General features: G+C 32.3%; 1 pseudogene; it reads right to left on the bottom strand.

Annotated features, from left to right (window-relative positions):
- Window positions 1-1,975: 1,975 nt before the first annotated feature.
- On the bottom strand, window positions 1,976-7,476 carry LOC114299908 (ABC transporter C family member 10-like; annotated as a pseudogene).
- Between the last annotated feature and the right edge of the window lie 14,206 nt (window positions 7,477-21,682).

A 21,682-nucleotide genomic window follows, 5' to 3' on the forward strand; every position in this document is an offset into this window, starting at 1 on the left:
TGTCCGCGTGTCGCGTGTCTGTGTCCGTGCTTCATTTGACATGTCTCTAATGTGTCCCCAAAGTGTCCTTGGCGTGTCCCTTGAAAATAAATTAATTAAATAATGGGACATGCCATGTGCCGTGTCGCCGTGTCCCGGAAGTATTCGACAAAGATTCAACACTTGTTTTGAAGTGTCAGTGTTTCATAGCACTTCATATATATATATATGGAGGAGTTAGGATTCCCTTCGATTCATAATCTAGACTGAAGGGCACTGTTTGGGCTCGTGGGGCCCATCACGAATCTCCATTTTGATTAATCTGAACTGTTCATTTTGTTGAGCATTTCCTGTATTTCATCCACAAAAAAAAAAGGGGTTGATCCAATAATCGTAAGATATTCAATTTATCGTTTTTATTACAAAAAAATGATCAATTGGGTTTTTAAAAATAAACGATCAATAGATAAAATAAAAATGGAATGTAAATACATATTATGGACAGGAGGTAATCTGCCTCCTATATATATATATATATATATATAAATCTTTTAGCCTCTCACAAAGAGAGCCTGAGAGAGTAAAAATGGAATATAAATACAACTGGCCATTTAGTAGCAACAAACACATTTATTTCCCTACTACAAACAACTTGTTAGTCTTAATTTTTTTTTTCACTTTTTTACATGGAGAGAAAATATAAGTAATAGATAAATGAAAAGAGAACGAAGTCCACTGTGGGAGAGAAAAGAAAGAGAGAAACAGAAAGAGAAAAAAAAAAATATTTTTCATAAAAAGCAAGGCAAAATAATTAATCACTAAATCTTATCTTTTCTCATTGAGACCTCCTAAATAAAAAAGTTAAATGCGTTTGTACACACCTACATGTACAAGTGTAATGATAAACAACTTGCCATCAAATGTTCCCAAGATAAGGAAAATATAAAAAACAAAAATAAAAAGAACTTATAAGTCTTTATTGTGTTTGATTGCAATTTTCAAATTGATATTTTAGTGGTTGTGACAGTGGTAGTGCTGGCGGTAAATAGTGGTCGGGGTGGCATCAGAAGCAGTAGTATAGGATGGTGGTGAAAACAAACAAAAAAAAAAAATTCGTAAGGGGGAGGGAGTGAGTTTGTATAATTTAGAGATAATTATTAACTAATATTACTATATTAAGGAGGCTTTTTGAAATCGTAAGGGGGAAGGGGGCGATTTGAAGTTTGAGGGGGTCTAAATCACTGCTGCACCTCAAATTGGTCTCTCAGCCATCCTAGGACTCTCACATTATAAATAGAGGCATATGGTGACGACAAATATGAGCTACTGAGTTGTTTGGGGCCTATCATTAAAGAGAAGCTGTAGACCTCTGGATCATTGATAGAATTTTTCAGCTCTTTAAGGTCTCTCCTTGGAGGGAGGCCATTGGCCACTTTGCAGGTATCATTGGATATTTTCTCCATGCTTGGTGATTCATCTCCATATTCGTTGGTCTTAGAAGATCCATGTTCATTAGCTTGGAGTAGATCTTGGTCTGTGTTCAGATTTTGGTGAAGCTTTGGCATCCTTGGTGGCCTCTTGGAGGTTTGGTTTTGGTGGTCTTCCACAGATTCATGGTGATATCTTTGAAGTCTTGATTTTTTTAGATAATATCTCTCGTTCTTAATGCATTAGAGAGTTTGACTTTTGTTCTCTCTCTTTGTCTTTTGTTCTATGGTTATGTTTGATTAAACACATTGGTGTCTCCTTATGAGCCTTATTTTTTGGTATCTCTTGGTTGAAACTTCGTGTTTCGTGAGACTTGTGTAGAGAGGATTTGTATGGTTCTTCTACTGCATATTCGAAACCATCAACTACCTTGGTGTGGTTGAATTTTCTAAGGGTTCTTTGCACAACAATAAATCAATACATAGTAAATAGCCTCTTAGTATTATTACAACCAGTAGTAAGCTTGCTACAAAGCTTCAGAGTTGCCACTAACATTTCCAGAATGAGACTAGTACTCTTTAACAAGCTGCCCAAATAACGATTCCTCTTTGCTCATGAGTTTCATCGGCTCATCACACTCTGCTAATTGTCCTGTAAATGTAAATAACAATAAAAAATTTAAACCAAAAAACAGGAAAAGGGATAACAAATCTTCATTTTATTGCTTATAACTTTTTGATAAATAATGGATTGTATCAAATATCATTAGGAGGATATGAAGAAGAAGACTCACCATCACTAATTGTAAGCACCATTGTGCAGTCCATTACAGTTGGTATTCTGTGGGCTACAGTGATAACAGTGCACTCGTCAAATTTTGTCCTTATAGTTTTTTGGATGATAGAGTCTGTTGCATTGTCGATTGATGCAGTGGCTTCATCAAGCACTAGTATCTTCCTTCTCTTTAATAGCGCTCGTCCCAAACAAAACAATTGTCTCTGTCCCATGCTCCAATTTGACCCATCTTGCACAACTGCAAACTGTTTTGTTAGTGAAAAGTCTTGTATATATATATATATATATATGTCTATATTCTCTCTACAACTTACCCGAGGAGTATAAGCCCTCTGTTTTCTCTTGAACAACCTCCTGAAGCTGACATTTTTCAAGAACCTTCCACACATGGTTGAGAAATGGTATCAATTAACCAAACCAAGTTTAGTTGCAAATTATGATAACATTCTATGGATTATGGGAAAGCACTAAATTTTCTAAATAACTTCTTACTAACATATTTTTATTAGAAACATTCCATAATTAGATTTTAATATCTACCAGAAACCTTACCTCCCATATTTCTTGATCACTATGCTCTTCTAAGAGATCTAGGTTGTATCTCACAGACCCACTAAAAAGAGTTGGATCTTGTGGAATGACCCCAAAGTGTGATCTGAGGTCATGGAGACCAATCGTACTTATATTTAGATCATCAATAACTATCATTCCCTCTGTAGGTTCTACCAGACAAAACAAGGCACTAATTAGAGTTGTCTTCCCACTAGCAGTCCTTCAAACAATTCCAATTTTGTGCCCTCCTTCAAATATGCAACTGATCCCTCGAAGTACCAGAGGTGCATTAGGTCGATACCTAACCTGCTTAGATATCATTTTTTTTTCTTTAGCATATGACATTATACACAAAAATAAAAATTAACAAATAAAAAATATTACATTAATTACTATGAGGGTAAATTATACTAATCTCTCGAGCTGTAGAAAAAATACAATATGCCCTAAAAGTTTTATAATGACAATGGCCTTCCTTACAGATTTAATTCATCTAAAACTTAGCCTCATTTGCATAAAAAAATACGTTACTCATATAGATGAAAAATAATATTGTCATCACTATTACATATATATATATATATATATTACTTCGTTTATCTTTATATTTTCATACCATCTATATTAGTTTTGATATCTTTAGCCTTACCAAAAGGAACGTCAGTGTAATTATACCAAAACTATTGGGCTTGCTATATTTACCTTCAAATCACGGATCTCAACTCTACCAATTGCTGGCCAGTTGAAGGCGGGTCGATTACTTTGTATTATTTCAGGGGCTTCACTAGGAATATGCATGTACTGTTCTAGCCTTTCCACAGCAATAATTGAATTTGCCATTAAGCATTGGCTTTGGATAGAAAAAATGAGGAATACATTCATTGAAAGACCATATGATAGAGTCATTTCGATAAATCCTGCCATCACAACATTAACAGCCAATTTGTTCGTTAGACAATTAAACAATTGATCATTATATTCATATAATATTTTTTTCATAATCATATATCTTTCAGGTGAACCTAAAGAACTCTTTTATAATATCAAGTGTTCCCTTGAAATGTGTTTTGCACATACTTCTTAGACACTAAATTATTAGGCATACAAAATAATAAGGGAAGTTATACCAACAATTCCAAGTAATTGTGATCTTTAACCTGATTTAGAACCATCATGAGGAAACAAAGTCATGGCAAGTGCTGAGCACGACAGAACAATTGCACATAGGATTTCCAAGCGTTGGATCAACCACTCATTTGCCGAAAATTTGTGGAAGAATGGACTTGCATTTGCATCAACAAGTTGCAAATTCTCTGAAAAGAATCGATCTTCCTCACCAAAAGCTCTTATTGTCACTACTCCAGCAATGGATTCGGCAAGATGGCTTACCACTGAAGACTTAGTTGTGCCATCAATTCGCATTAGCTCTTTTGCAGAAGCAAAGTAAAATCTCTGTTTTGTAAGATAATACACATAACCAAATAGTAGTTGGTTTGAGACATAAAAGGAAAACATAAAACCACTTGCATTGTTATGTTACCTGTAAGAGTATGGTCATATAAACCACGGGTGTGATGACAATCAAGATTGGCCATGTACGGATAGCCAATACTCCAAAGATGAAAATTATATTCAAGGTTGTCCCTATACTCGTACTGAATTTGACAGCCAATTCAAGGTCAACAACACTCAAATCAGAAGATACCTATACAAATAAAGTGTAAAAGTAACTCTCATAAATACTTTGAAGCATAATTTGCATCATAGTTATAGAGATTCTTACCCGACTGAGTATTCTTCCCAATGGCGTAGAGTCAGAAGGACATTGGTGCTCGGAAAAGAGATGTCAATAGCTTGGAAAAAATAGATTTTGAAGTATTAAGACCTAAAGCAACTAATAGATAAGATCTGAGGAGCAATAATATTGACACACCACACCCAATCAACGAATATACTAAGATTAGTTCCAATATGGTTACGTTAGAGTCCTGTACATTAGCAGCCAACCATAGGCTCTGTAAAAACTGCCCAATTATGAAGATAATGTGAAGGATAGCTGCCAGGGATAAGTACAAAAAGCCCTTGCTATGATTCAGATACTGTATGTAAGGTTTTAGACCCGTATCTCCTATTTCTCTTTCTTCTTTCTTAATCAACTGGTCTCCTAATGGTGCTCTTAGTTGTTCCTCAGTATTAATACCTTCCTGGATCTCTTCGGTTGAGATTTTAGATTTTGGGGCATATTCAGTGTGCTTCTCGGAACTAGCAGTGTCTTTGTGAGCATTGACAAGGTTTTGAAATTGTTGGCTATGAGCTAGCAATTGATTGTAAGTAGCTGCTTCCACAATCTTCCCTTCAGACATTAACTGCCAAGGGAAAAAATGAGCAAAATATGTCAATCTTAAATAAATATATAATGAAGAAATTGGCAATTATTGTTGAGTGTCTAACCAAGATAGAATCAAAAGTTGGAAGGAAGTCAACTTGGTATGACATATTCCTGGCCATAACTCATATTAGCTTTTACTTCGGAAAAAATGTTTCAATAGTGGGGGGGGAGAAAAAAAAGAAAAAAAGAAGAATTGTATTCACATTAAACAAACTGGTTGCAGTATGTGCATCAACAGCGTTAAATGGATCATCTAAGAGATATACATCTGCATCCTGATATAGGGCACGCACAAGTTGAACCCACTGTTTCTGCCCTCCACTGAGATTAACACCCCGTTCTCCAATTATAGTGCAATCACCAAATGGAAGCAACTCAAGATCCTTTATTAGGGAACACTTTTCAAGTACTTCTTGGTATCTATGTTGATCCAAGTTGGACCCAAAGAGAATATTTTCTTGTATAGTCCCTGTTTGGATCCATGTTGTCTGTGATACATAGGCAATCTTTCCATATACTTGAACCTGGAAAATAAAGCATAATGGAAACTTGTTGAATGAATTACCAATCTAGAATCCATTTAGACTTGAACAAATTATTTCAAACCTGGAAATCATTTTAGGAGCAATTAAAAGCGTCTGATACTTTTAAATATTTAGCAAACTATGGATCAGAGAACAAAACAATGTTTGTCCTTATGTTGCCAATATGTTACTTCTTACCTCTAGGCAATATCAAAGCTGGAACAAGAAAATGCAAGGTTTGAAATGAAAAATGAAGTGAAAGGAAGACTTACTATGCCATTGATTTTTGGAACCTCCCCAAGAATTGTGGCTATAAGGGTCGATTTACCTGAGCCAACCTCCCCACATACAGCTATCTTCTCACCAAATTGAACAACCAAATTTATGTTAGTTAGAGTGGGCTTTAAAGAACTAGCATCCCATGAAATTTGGGTAGAATTGATCAATATAGACTGCTTGAGTTCTTCATTCGTGTCACACTTTTGCTTGATATGTCTATTCTGCAACTCGGGTGCCTCGAGAAACTTCACTATATGAGTAAAAGAAACCTTTGTTTCAATAAACATTGTGCCAAGCTGAGGGATCAACCTTATGGGCTCTTGAAAAATGCGTATAGTTGCAAGAAATGTGAAGACATTACTAGAATTGAGAGAAATTCTAAGGAAGTAGCATGCCCAAAAAGTAACGGCTGATGCAATTGTTAGGGATGACACAAAAAGAACCACAGCATAACCTCTTTGTGACAAAACTGCCAATAAATAGTTATATTCATCTCTCCTTAGCCTTTCAATGGCATTCTTGAAATGATTTTCCCAAGCATACAACTTCAAAACTTTCATGCTTGTCAATGTCTCTGTAATAGTCTTCAGCCTCCTATCTTGTGCTACCATGAGCTTTCTCAGTTGTTTGTGCTGTAATTTGGCCATTGGATAATTTCCCAACACAGCCAATATAATTATAAATACTGCTGCAATAGTTGCCAACCCCATAGAATAGTAGATGATTAAAAATGCAAGACATATTTGAAGGGTTGTTGTCCATAACTGATGAAACCAATATGGAAATTCACCTATTCTATAAGCATCCACTGTGACATAATTTGTTATCTCACCAGGAGAATGACTAGTCTTAGCAGCATTTGAGAGTCGAAGTTGCATCTTATAGATTGCTGCAGATAGAAAGGATCTTACTTGGAGCCCAATTAGCCTAGTTTGAAAGTACCATTGCCTCTCTGATAGTGATTCTAAGCATTTTGTAAGGAAGAATGCCACAGTTATTGCATATCCCTCGTATTTAAACCTTTCTTTTCCTTGACCAACTTCAATGAAAGCTTTCAAAAGCAATGGGCCGGTAGCCAGTGCGAGTACCTTGATCAATGCAAAAAAACCAGAAACTAAAGATAGCTTTCCATTGCCAAAAAAATATTGTTGACAAAATAGAAGGATTTGGCATTCCTCTTTCTTTCCGTTTGCTTATTTGCTCCACAAACATGAAGTAACATGTCTCTGCTCGATCTTTTTGCCTCAACTTTGGCATGTATTTGTCCTCGAGAATTTTCTCTTTCCCCTTCTTGAGTAATGGATTCAACCACCAAAATGACAGTCTGCTAAAAAATCCAGCCTTGGCGAAAGGAGTTACATTGTCATCCATGTTGAGTTCACTCCCAGTATCAGCTTCTTTACCTTGTAGAGCTGCATAGAGTTCATCAATAATGGTGAATGGCTCAATTTCTTCATACTTTTGTATCCAAAAGGCACAACAGAACAATTGAATTGTAGGAAAAGATAACATATCTATCATACTCTTCATTGTGATAGTAACTACATTGCTATTAAGTCATCACCAAATTGGTTTAAAAATTTTATGTACTCCTCGACTTCAATCAATTCAATATTTGACTATATTGGTGTATGAATCAAAACGAGCTATAACATAAATGTCTTTTCAATAGTTCTTGTATCAAATTCATTGTTGATGCTCAGATAATAATTATGTGATTCAATACTGTGGCCAAGGCACGGATTTAATTCATAAAAGTTTGTGGGTTGATTTGTATACGATTTTAACTTACGACGCATTTCTTCAACTTCTCAGAGCAAGTGCAGACATCAAACCAACACACTAGTCATGATCGTTCACTTCCAGTTTAGAGAAAAGCAATAACAAGTGTATAATAGTGTAGTGACAAATATGTTAAACACAACAGGAAAAGACAAATGGGTTTTTTTTCTTTTTCAGATTTTTTTTAAACAATTTTACAAAAAAAAAATAAAATTTGCCAAACAATTTTTTTGTTTTTTTTCCGGAGAATGGAAACATAAATAGAAAATGAAAAGCAACCAACCAAGAATGTTTTCAAGTATTTCTTAAAGTAATAGGAAAGTTGTCTAGGAGACAAAAATGTATCTACTATGTGACTGTAACTTCTCTGAGGTAATATAGGAAGGAATTTTTTTTTGCTATCATGTATTTTTCCCTTATCATATTAATCCTAATAAGATTGGCTATCATTAGAGTTTCAATCTTATGAAATCTGAATATCTCTAGTTGGACCAGCTTTGTTTCTTGGGAGGGAGTCCAAGAAAGTCGGAATTGATTTTCTCATTCAAGCTTGTTGAAACCAAGCAGAGACAAGAGTACATCATCTAAAAACATATATGAATGATTGAGTGGTAACTTCATATATAGTAATAATTAGCATATGCCCAGAGACAGAAACTAATTAAAAAAAGAGCATGGCAAACGTTAATTGTTTTCATGGGTAAACTGAGAAGATCCTAACTCCTGAAACCATTGATCAGAGTATGTGAATATTAACCATAATGATATCTACCAAATGCCCAAGCAAGAGAGAGAGAGAGAGATTTTGACATATAAAAGGAGAGTCTCAGTATCAACTTCATGAAATCCAAACCTGGGTTGAAATTAGAACAATTGACAACTATGTGAGAAAAGGATTTACTAGCAACCTAAAAAGGAATTGATTAAATACAAATTATAATATGTCTGCCTCTCTTACATGGACCACACTTTACTCTCTACATAGACAAGTTATAATCTTTCTACATCTCTTAAAAGGAAGAACTTTGAGGATACCTGAATGCCTACCCGATCGTTAGTAATACTTGTAGGTATTACAAGTATTACAAACATGAGAGGATTGTTAGGGCAGTAAACGAGTCGAATCGAGCCAAGTAGTAGGTTGTTCAAATTTACTTTGAAAGTTTAGTGAGTTTTAAAATATGCTCGACTTCAAGCTTGACTTGTTCACTTTCAAGCTGATCTCAAACAGTTCGATTTTTTTTTTTTTTTTTTTACAGTGTTACAGGCTTATCAAATGAGTAGTAACGCAATTACATTAAAATGTTACGATTATTAGATATATTTAATTTTTTTTCATGAATGATATACATAAAAGACTTTACAAAATAAATAATTTGAATTATCAAAACAGGACTTATGGTAAACCTCACATGCCTTAATATGCCGGTCAAATTCATATTTTAAACTTGAGAGGATTCCCATCTTATATATATATATATATATATAGAGAGAGAGAGAGAGAGAGAGAGACAGAGAGAGACAGAGAGATTTGAGACTAAACTGAATGGTTTAAAGTGTTCATTTTTTTTAAATAACCGAGTGCCTGGATAAGCTTGCAGACGCCTCAACTCATCCCAGAACCTTAAAATTAATGTCTAAACAAACATTTGGTGGTCTATTAAGATAACTTGAAGTCAAAAGCTTAAATTTTATTCTCGAATCTTTATACTTGGGTCAACTATTAGATTCCAAAATGTCCAAATTGTCGTTATCTTTTGATGGCTACAGATACATGTACTTCTCTGCAAGCCTTCTCAGCGATCGAACCACTGAAAATGAAGTGTTACCAAATGCAAAACTTTTATAAATCCAATTGCACTAGCTATTTGGTAATTAATGCCGGCTTGAGTTTTTGCAGGCTGAAAGCGAACACTCGAGATGGCTCTCTGTACATTTTTACAATTGTATGTTTGCTCACTGCTTAAGATTGAAGAAGAAGAAGAAAAAAAATCTTCTAAATTTACGTATTTTGGTTCTAAATTTTCAAAAATAGTTTTGAGTTTTTCAATTTTTTATTGTTTTTAATAAAAAAAATTATATTTGTGTCAAATTTTTTTTAGATCACATACTTTAAATGTACTTGAAAAGCATAATATTTGTAAAAAAAATTTAAAAAATATTCAATAAATACAAAAAAATATATATTAAATTTTTCGTGTTTTGTATTAAAAAAAAAAGGGGGTCATTTTTCATCCTATTCCTAATTGTTATATTCCATTTAACCCATCTTCTTTTTTAATATTCCATTAGGTCCTGTTTAGAATAATATGACCAAATCACCCTTCTAACTTTTTGTGCAGGTGTCCCTCATTACATGGAGAAAATCTCTCATTTATTCCATGGAGAAAATCTCTGCTTATTTTAAGGAGAATCTCTACATTTCAAGGATAAAGTCTTTTTCTTATTCCACAAAGAAAATATCTCCCTTATTTTATGGAGAAAATCTCTCTGTTATTCCACAGATAAAAAATCTCTCACATTCTTAAAACCTTAAATCATCTATCTTTTGAAAATTTCTCACTAAATATTAATGTGAACTTTCGTATTACAAATGCATACTGATAAATAATATTCCCTCATAGAACCATACACTGTGAACATTCATATTATTTGTGCTAGTATGATTATTTTTTAATGTGAATATTTACATTAATTGTGATTGTTGTGAGTAATGCATGGTTAATTTTGTCATGTTATTTTGATATTATAGAGATAATGTGAACATTCAAATTATTTGTAATTGTTTGTTATTATATGCATATAACCATTGACTAATTGTGCATTGTGGTAAATGCAATGTTAATGTGAACATTCATATCTCTAATGTAAATGCAATGTTAAAACCGTGGGAGAAGTTTAAGATGGAAAACTGGGATTTCAGGGTATTAGCGTGACAGCACAAGTAGCTCCAGGTGGTTCTCAGTAGAGCCAGAGAGGCAGAGCCAGGGGGTGTTGTTTGGGTGTTGTTTGGGTCACGGTGAAGAACCAAAGGAGGAGGTTGCTGCAGATGTAGAAAAGGAGAGTGAAGCAAGAAGAGGCTGTCGATGTTCTCAATGGTAAAGCAAGAAGTGGCTGTCGATGTTCTGGAGTGTAGCTGTTGCAGTCTGATGGTTGGGGTGTGTTCGGGTCTGGTGTGTAGTAGCGTAGCATGGGTGTGTAGCAGTGTAGCAGGTGTGTAGCAGCTTGGGTAAATAAAAAGAGCAGTGATTGGCACCCCCAGTACGGAGGCACCCCCAGCACCCCCACCTCCACGTGGGGGGCTGTGGACCAAGGGAAAAAAAAAAAAAAAAAAAATTCAACCAATCACATGCTGCCACATCACTGGAGGTCCTTCAAAAGTGGGGTTCCAAAGCATTTTTGAAATAAAAAAGCTTGGGAGAGTAGCTGTGTTGTAGGTGGGGCTCAAGAGTGTGCTTTATTTTATTTTTTTTGTTGTTTTTTAGAATGTAAAATCGTGAGGTTAAGGGGTTGGTTGTAAGATCGCGAGTAGCAGTAGTAGGAGAGTGAATGTTTACTCTTCAAACCTCTCTCATTGCGTTTTATTCCCTTGTACCTGTAAATTTCATGTTTTTAATGGAATTTTTCTTTGCTGATAAAAAAAAATATATATTATTAAGATGCACAATATGTTGTGACTAAAATATCACATTGTTATTTAGGCTTGTATAACTATTTCTATGTGAATATTAATATGCATTAAGGATGTGATAATCACAACACCAATCTGAACTTTCACGCCATGTAATAATCATGTAAATAACATGAAAACTCATACAATAATCAGTGATATGTGAATGTAAACATTCACATTATGGAACAATCATGCAATCATCAGTCTACATTGCACATCATGCAACCATCACATGTTTCTAATGTTGAAGCTCACATCACCAAATAGAAACATTAAAATCTAATAATTTACAACAATAATCAGTGTGTTTGGTTTGAGTTTTTTAGATTAAGTTTTTTGAAAATTGAGTTTTTTGTTTTTCGTATTTTTTTGTTTTTAGTGAATATTTTTAAAATTTTAAACATTTTTTTACTTTTTTAGATGCACCTTATCTAGATGTATCTAAAAAGTAAAAAATTTGTGAAAAAATATTTTTAAAAATTAATAAATACATAAAAATACAAAAAAATGTATTGAATTCTTGTATTTTTTTTATATTTTTGGTATTTAGTGAATTTTTAAAAGGTTTCTTTAACAATTTTTTTACTTTTTAGATATATTTATGTTAGGTATGTCTAAAAAGTAAAAAAAATATACTTAAAATATTAAAAAATTCAGTAAAAACAAAAAAAAAATGCGGAAAATAAGAAAGTAGAATTTTCTGAAAAGAGTTTTTGGAAAACTCTAACCAAGCATGTTGAATAACTTCAGAGGATGTCACGCCCCGTATTTTATTATTCGGATAACATTATCAATATTCATTAATCAAGTCCATTTACAATTGTCAATTCATCATTTGATGAAATGATGAATAATTAAATATACATATTTCCTCTCGTGATACAACAATGACATTTTCATACAAATAAAAGAAATGCCCTGAGGCTTACAATAAAAGAGATGACACTACTCTTTGTAAAAAAAATAGCACTCAGCCAAACAAACAAATGAAGTAGTACAATCTATCACTACATTACACTTATGAAATGGTAAAACTCATTGTTTAATCTTCAATTTCACAACTTTTTCTAAAATTACTTAACCAACATGATATTTACATCAAAAAATATGAAATATGCCCAATAGTAACATTTTCATGGTTATGCGTTTGAAAGTCCACATTTCACATTTTTATTTTCATAAAAATGAACACAATTTAATCATCAACATATCATCTTTCATAAAATATCATGAATATAATAACACTTTTAGAGTTTTTAATCCCAAAATAACTCTATAAACCCAACTTAAGCATTTACTCAATATTCATTAACATAAATTTATTTTTCTCAAAAATAAATTCCAAATCAAAGATAAAAAAAAATATTTCAACTTAATATTTCTCAAAATAAATCATCTAATCATAATATGATGTAGATACAATCCATACAACTATTAAAATTAAATTTTTAGATTTTTAGCAACAAAATTTCAACACAAGGTAGTCTTCCCAAATCAACTTCAAAATACCACTTTTCTTAACATTTCAACATAATTATTCTTTCAAAAATTACCTAACAAAAATCTGGAATATATATATATATATATATATGCAATACATCTTATAATGATATATTTTCTCAAAATAACCTTAACATAGCTTTAATGTAAAAATATGAAGAAAATTCCTACCTCAAATATGAAGAAAAGCTAATCCGAAAATGCAAACATCACCCAATCATGTATCTGAGAACACCATTGCGAAGATCACGACGAGCTCTCCAACTTTCATTTACAGCACTTTTGCAAAATCTCACTCTAATGACTCTCATTTGAAACTCAAAGATTGAGCAATAATGGAGGAACACCATTGCGAAGATCACGACGAGCTCTCCAACTTTCATTTACAGCACTTTTGCAAAATCTCACTCTAATGACTCTCATTTGAAACTCAAAGATTGAGCAATAATGGAGGAAAAGAAGAGAGAGAGAGAGAGAGAGAGAGAGAGAGAGAGAGAGAGAGAGAGAGAGTTAGGTTCACTGCCAACCCAATAAAGCAATGATATGAAAATGAAAATGGATGAAAAATGATGGTAAGGACAAAAGGAGGCACAACCCACGTGGGTTTGCTTCTCAAAGCTTGGCTTTTCCAAAAATATATATATATTTATATATAACTTTTGTAATAATATCTCAGAAATTATAATATAAATTATAAAATGATATAATTTTTCTCATTACAAAATATACATTTTTGTACATCAAAAAATATAATATTTTACTCACTATGAAATATGCACTCATTTCATTCACTATAAAAATATATAATTTTTCACCATATGGTACTCGCCATAAATTCAACTTTCAAATATTTATTATAATCCCATATAATAAATAATAATAACTTACCAATCACATAATTAAAAGGGAGCAAATAATTAAACATGAATCATAAACAAATTCAAATTAAATTGAATCTAAATCATGGGTCTCACCCATAAGTCAAACATGGTCCAATTATATACCAAAATAGACCCAACAAATTTTTCTCAAATCCTGGTCTAAACACCCAAAACTCAATTTCAAATTCTGCTATAAATTAAACTGAACACCAATCAATCCGTGAATTTTCATAAAATAAATACTCATAATTATATTCTGAAATTTTTATCCAACGTGCTAGACTCATAAGGGAACAACATAAAAAAAAAAATTCATAATTTTCTGAGATCGGGAACTATTTTTAAAAAATACAAAACCGGACTATTTTCGCACAGAATTTACATAGCAATCACATTCAAAAATTTGCTCGATTAAATTATGCACTGGCTATTAAAAAAAAATATGGGTCATTACAGTGGATGTGTACATTCACATTCACAAAAAATATCCAATCAATAAGCATACATATATACAGATATATAATACCATATCAATTCATCTCGAAACAAAAGTCGAATCCAACTTTAATAAATTATTGAACAATTCCGAACATACATCCCTACCAATGCATACCTATATATAGTTGCAAAACAAAAACGGTGCTAATCTTGCCCTTACAATATCTGAATGGAAGAAAATAGAGTTTTCGAATTGCAATAATGAAAAAATATAGAGGTTCGAACAGTAACAATGGAAGAACACAGAGTTTGGAACTGCAACAATAGAAGAATGATGATGATGATGATAATGATTTTTTTTTTATCAGCTTGATGATGATAATGATGATGAGCTCCTTTATGGATTTCTTCTATTTTGTTTCTTTCTTTGATGATCATCACCTAATTCATTTCTTTGAGTTTTTGTTATTTTGTGATTTTTCCAATTCTCAAATGGGCAAGTGAGAGAGAGAGAGAGAGAGAGAGAGAGAGAGAGAGAGGGGGAGGGGGAGGAAGTTTCTTTGTGTTGCAAGACTCTTTTTCAACCATGTTTTCTTGTCAATATTATAATTTAATAATATATGTAGATTTTAAAGAAACCTATCCCACTAATTTTAAAATTGTCAAAACAAAAAAAGAAAACAAAAAGATTACAATTGTGTGTAATACTTACTATCAAAAATAGAACAAAGGGTATATTAGTCCCAAAAATATTATAAATAAGGAAAAAATGATCTCTTGGGATACAAGTCTAAATATATGGGACGAGGTGGAACAGAAAAACACTTTGTGCACTTATTGAGCTATAAGCCTTCCAAATGGAATTTATAAATAAATCACTCTTAAAAAAATCACAATTTTTTAAAGTGTATGTTAAAAATAAAAAATTGATTAAAATATTTTAAAAATTCACTAAAATTTTAAAAATACATATTGAAAACTTGAAAACTGCTTTTGAAAACTCCAAAACTAAACACAGTGATCTGAAACATCACAACAAACAAAGCCCAAAAAATTCCAAACATCATAACCACAAATCTAAATAAGATCAAATTATGTTTTTTTTTTTTATATACATATAGATGAGGCTAAATCCAAAAAGAAAAAGTAATTACTCACATGTCCTATTATAAGGATATGTGCATTATTAAGTCTCACAAGTGTTTATATAGATCAAAATGTGGCAATTTTTTAAAATTTGTTGCTAGCAGCTGACAATTAGTGATGTTTTATGTGGCGATTTTTTAAATTTGCTACTAAAAATTTGGACGAAAAAATATTTTCTAATGGAAAACATTTTCTGTGGAAAACTTTTTCTAAAAAATATTTTTTGCAAAAAACATTTTCCTATGGTTGGTGGTGGTAGCGGTGGAACGAAGGTAAAGGTGAAGGTGGAGGTGAATGTAGTAGCATAGTGGTGGAGCGACAATGGCGATAATGGTGACAGTGATGGTGGCCGTGGTGATGGTGGTGTGGCGGTGGATGTGAGAGTGGTGGTGGTGGTGGTGGTGGTGGTGGTGTGATGACATTGGTAAAATTTTAGTTTAGAAAACGTTTTTCACCTTTTAAATGTAAAAAATATTTTCTATCCAAGTAGGACTTTTTTCCATTGACCATAGAAAATATTTTTCGTTGACCTTTGTTTCCCATAATACCAACACCAGAAAATACAGAAAATATTTTCTAAAAAAATGTTTTCTGCCCAAAACAAAGACATTTTCCTGTGACGAATTTTTCAACTGTCACTAAAAAGCTAACAATTAGTGGCACTAAAAAGCCAAAGATTCTATTTTCTCTCTACTGTTTGTACATCTTTCATAAAAAATCAAATAGTCATTCCAAATATACTATTTTTTTTACCTCATATTTTAGCCAAAAAGTCAAAAAGTTATTAAAATAGCATGTTCCCAAACAACCCATCTTCTTAATCGAACGTTTCAATCAAATTTTTTTTTTTTGGGGGTCTTCTTTCCGTAGAAACCCAATTGTAGATTAGATTTGGTACAATTTTAATTCAAACCCCAAACTTTTAAAAATATAAATTGGGCCTTCAAATTTGGATCTTTTAAGTGACCTTCTACCATTTTCACTTTTTTTATGAACACCATAGTCCCTCCTACTAGGAGTGGGTAAGTATCCAGTCGATCTGTTAAAATTGAATGACTCGATCTAATTCATTACAAAATGAATGATTTTGATGGTTCGAGTGGACAAATACATATTTTTTTCTTCAATCTACCTGAATTCGCACAGATAGCGAATGAGAGGATACTTAACCCAACCCGATCAACCAATATTCATAAGAAAATGAACTTATACTTTTATACATTGTGTGTTAAAAAGAACATTCCATTTATTAATTATATTTATTATTTATGAAATATACAAGTTGAGTATTTATTTTTATTATAAAAATAAACAATCAAAAAATTTGGGCGCAAATTAATAAAAAATTACTGAAAAATAGTTATAAAAAAAAAAAAAACTATTCCCCAAATAGCCAAATTAATCCGTATCTACCTGTCAATCCGCACAATTTGCTCAATCTACATCTACTAATGAAGTGAATAAATGGGGTTTGATATTTCTCAATCTGCCTAAGTTCTCATGGGTGATGGATAAGAAATCACCCAATCCAACCCGATCCGCGAGCACCCCTACTTCTTACATCATCCAGTCTCATTTTAGGGTTTTATTTAAAAAGATAATTTGATTAAGAGGTAATTAGAACATGAAGTATGTGGAATGAAAACAATAACCTATAATCAAATTAATAAATATGTTTAGATATGTACAATGACAAGTAAGTGCCTGGAAAGAATAATGTTATATGCATTAATTAGTGTACTAATTAGTATATCAATTGATGATGTGATATAATTTGAGATGTTTTTAGTATTTGTAATTTGTATAATGAGTGAGGTCAATAATAATATCATAACTAGTATTAGTATGCGGTCGTGCTACATGTATCAATTAGGGTGTGTTTGTTTGGACGGACTGGATAAGAGAGGATTGTAATCGATCAGACTATTAGTCCTGGGATATATTGTCCCTGGACTATTTGGTTGGACTGGATTTGTATCCTATGTTTGTTTAGTCATGGGATTAGAGATCTGGATTGGACTATTTTTAGTGAATCCAATGCTTATTTGGGATATTATGAAAAATGATAAATGCTCAAATGACTATTTAATCATTTTCAATTATTTACTAAGTAATAGCAATTTTAAACATAGCTTTAATATTTTAATTATTTTTATCTAGATTAAATAAAAATTTATTTTATTTTATTTTTTGCACAATTAAATAAATTTATTTTTAAAAAATTAAATAAATTGAATATAAATAAAAATATATGTTATTTTTTAATTAAAATTTTAAATAAATTTATTTTAAATAATAATAATAATGAAATAATGAAATAAAATAAAACATCTATTAAAATTTAAATAATGAAATTAAATAAAATATAAAAAAAATTTTAAAATAAAACATCAATAAAATATCTATAAAAAAATATTCTAAAAAATTAATTAAATAAAACAAAAATAAAAATTAAATAAAATTATTTTATTTTTAAATTGAGACATTTAATTTTTTTTGAATTTTACTAAATATAATATATAATTAAATACTAGAGGGCAAAAATGTAATTTCATTGTCTAATCCCATGGGATGAGTTATCCCATGGTTTCTATCCCAGCCCCCCCTATGGGATAGGATAGTCCCACAAATATGGGAATAGTCCGAGGAGACTATTAGTCCGGAGCAACACTTTTGAAACAAACAATGGACTATTAGTCCGGTGAAACTAATAGTCCAATCCCACAACCTAATCCTTCAAAACAAACACACCCGGGTGCGTTTGTTTGGACGGACTGGATAAGAGGGGATTGTAATTCATCGGATTATTAGTCCTGGGATACATTGTCCCGGGACTATTTGGTTTGTAACACCCTCAAAATAATAACATTAAACCCATCAAATAAGACATTCATTAACATATGAAATAACCACATTCTTCTATTCATCAGAGTTTGATTACAAAAGTATTACATGTTAACAACAAAAGCAAAATGCCCTACGGGCTTACAGCTTTCCAAGTTAACACTTGGTTACAACCAAAAGAGTACTAACTCATTTACACCTTAAGCCCTTGGCTTGAATTTACATGTAATACATCAAAAGTAAAACGACAAAAGTATGTCCGCATCTAGCCTCCCAAGCTATGTCCTTGGAGGTGGCATGCTACCTGTACCTGAAAATGATGTTCCCATATAGGGTGAGCCACAGCCCAGTAGAAATACACTAAACCAAATATGAACAATGACTAAAAGATTAGCAGTTGATAGTTGGTCCACACTGATTCTTTCCTTTATCACACTTTACATTTTCATGACATACAAGTCCATAGTACAACTCATTTTCCAATATCTTTCAATTTTCAAATTTCAACCATGGCTCAGAACCTGGCCAAACAACTCATATGAGACAATAACTCATATCAAACACTTCCCATATCATATTAGATAAGCATACGAGCTATATCACACAACAACAGATAAGCATACAAGCTATATCATCACTTCCACAGATATGCATATGAGCACTATCACACTTCCAATGACAAGCATATGAGCTCTGTCAACACAATAATAGATAAGCATATGAGCTCTATCTATGGAGTCCATCCCCTATCTCCTCCCAACACATCCGGTTTAGAGGTCCATCCCCTATCTTCCCCTAAACCGTGGAGTACATCCCCTATCTCCTCCCAACACATCCGGTTTAGAGGTCCATCCCCTATCTTCCCCTAAACCGTGGTGTACATCCCCTATCTCCTCCAACACAACACAATGCATATAAACAACAATTATACACATCATCACACAATACATAAATTTAATGTATTCTTTCAATCGTCAATCTCAATGACACATTCGAGTGATTAGTTTCAGTTTGCTTAATCATCATGCATTGTCTACAACAATCACGACTATCCTCCACCGATAGCCCAAAGCAGTTATTTCTAAACAGAAAATAAATGCACAAATGGATATTTAATCAACACTTCATTTCGGTGAGTGATAAACAATTCCACTACACCCTTTAACCCCATACATTCCCAATCTCAACAATTCCATTTCATTTCCTCATTTCTCACAATTAATTATCCCAATTAATCAAACAATGTAATTAGGTCATTTTCCCTAATTAACATTTCAACCCTTAGGTCCCATTTTCATCAATGATTCAACATTAATTCCATTTCTCTATGCCAAACATGCATTTAGGTTTATTATGAATAAAACCCCAACTTTAGTAAAATAACACAAGAGCCCCAAACTTTCACAAAATTACCCAACCAACCCCAACATCACAAAATACCAAAATTTAAAGACAAAATCCATAGAGAGGAGTAGGATATCCCTACCTCAAATTCGGAGCCCCAAAGGAGAAGATGACAAAACCCAACGTGCACCAAAACTTGAAATTTTCAGATTAAAATGTAGCCCTCGACGATCAACAACCTTTTTGTAAAGGCCAAAGATGAGCAAATCACTCATACTAGATCAAAACCTAGAGAGAAGTAGTATCTAGAGAGAGGGGCTCACCAATGGTGTTTTTGGAAAAGTAGGAGAGAGAGGAGAAAGTGAAAAAGTGATTTGAAAAGTCACAACTCGGGACTTAAACCCAGTCGCCCCGCTCGAGCGTCCAAACTCCCGCTCGAGCGCCGGATGCACTCTCCCAGCACTTTTACAGAGCCAGGTCTCCGCTCGAGCTTCCAACTCCCCGCTCGAGCGGAACTCACACAACCCCGCTCGAGCGGCTAATCCCACGCTCGAGCGTACAACACTGCACAGGAAAAATACTGGATGGGTGTATTCCCCGCTCGAGCGCCCAAACCCCCGCTCGAGCGGACAGGCCAAAATCTGGGCAACTAGTTTTGGTTTCTAAACTCAACCAACATGTAACAAGCTTGCCCAACACATCCTATAACTCAAACACGAAGTAAAAGGATGTAAACAAGATAATAATCAACTACCAACATCCACAGACACATGCCCGGATCACTGTACAACAAGGGTAAACCCGGGATCGCTATATGGTTAGACTAAATTTGTATCCTATGTTTGTTTAATCATGGGATTAGATGTCTGAATTGGACTATTTTTAGTTATTCAATATTTGTTTGGGATATTATGGAGAATGATAAATGCTCAAATGATTATTTTATCATTTTCAATTATTTACTAAGTAATAGCAATATTAAACATAGCTTTAATATTTTAATTATTTTTAGCTAGATTAAATAAAAATTTGTTTTATTTTATTTTTTGCACAATATTTTAATTATTTTAATTTATTATTTTCAATTAAATTAAATTAAATTTATAATTTATAATTTATATTTTTTATTTAATATATAATTTTAAATTAACGACAATAAAAAATAATTTTATTTAATATATAAATTAAATTTTCAACAACACTAAAAAAATTTAATTTATAAGGCCATAATTTATAATTTATTATTTTTAAATAAATTTAATTTATAATTTATATTTTTTATTTAATATATAATTTTAAATTAACAACACTAAAAAAGTAATTTAATTTAATATGTAAATTTAATTTTTTAACAACACTAAAAAAATTTAATTTATAAGGCCATAATTTATAATTTATTATTTTTAATTAAATTTAATTTATAATTTATAATTAAAATTTTTTATTTAATATATAATTTTAAATTAACAACACTAAAAAAAATAATTTATAAATGTTCAAAAAACTATTTCATCATTTTCTAATTGTTTGCTAAGTAATAGCATGGAGGGTAAAATGGACATTTCACAAAATAATCCCATGGGATACCAATCCTATGGATTCTATCCCACCTCCCCCCATGGGATATGACAGTCCCATATTTGTGGGACTAATAATACGGGGGAACTATTAGTTCGGAGCAAAAAAAATGAAACAAACAATGAATTATTAGTTCGGTGGGACTAATAGTCCAATCCCACCCCCTAATACTTCAAAACAAACATAACTAGTATACCAACACTAGTTATAACATTATTATTGACCACACTCATTAATTACATTACAAATACTAAAAATCTCTTAAATTATGTCACATTGATACACTAATTAATACACAAATTAATACATACAGTATTATTCACTAGTTATTAACCGGCCTGGAAATAGTGTATATCCCGAGTTTTTGGTGTGCCTATAGCGACCCCGGTCTTTTCCCATTTGATTATTGTATCCGGACTTAGGTTCCGTAGATTCTGTCATTGTATAATTGTTGTTGTCATTCTTTATTTTCTTATTTGGAGTTATAGGATGTGTTGGGCAGGTTTGTTTCAGGTTGGTTGGGTTTAGAAACCAAGCGTTGCTGTCCAGA

Source organism: Camellia sinensis, chromosome 13, assembly GCF_055761805.1.
Source record: "Camellia sinensis isolate YWXY chromosome 13, ASM5576180v1, whole genome shotgun sequence".
Taxonomy (NCBI): domain Eukaryota; kingdom Viridiplantae; phylum Streptophyta; class Magnoliopsida; order Ericales; family Theaceae; genus Camellia; species Camellia sinensis.